We start from the raw sequence: 452 nt of genomic DNA on the forward strand, positions 1-452 counted from the left end.
TAGTTGGATTCAAATTTTTTTAATTTTTAATGTAAAGAAAAGATAATTACATTTCGATTGCTATTTTAATATTTTTTAAATATGACTTGATATTTAATAATAACTGTTAAAAAATTAAAGTAAAAAAAGTAATAACCATATGGGAGGAAGGCTTTCTTCCTTCAGGCAATATTACCAAGTGTCAAGTAAGGAAGGTCTTCGGAGCATCCTTTAAATATAACCAGTATGTTACCCGTGCGATGCACTTGGAGTGGTAATTTTTTTTTTTTCAATTGAGTTGAGAATACTTTGTGAAATAGATATGCAATATTAATTATATTATCATATCTAATTGTTGGTGTACACTGACATGCACAAAATATTATTTTACAAAATATATAACTATTGTTATTGTAACCACCATTACTTGTATTTTTTATTATTAATTTTTATATAATATCATCTCTTAAATA

The sequence above is a fragment of the Theobroma umbraticum genome, unplaced genomic scaffold (genome assembly GCF_002168275.2).
Source record: "Theobroma umbraticum cultivar Fairchild unplaced genomic scaffold, ASM216827v3 scaffold_56.0, whole genome shotgun sequence".
Lineage (NCBI taxonomy): Eukaryota > Viridiplantae > Streptophyta > Magnoliopsida > Malvales > Malvaceae > Theobroma > Theobroma umbraticum.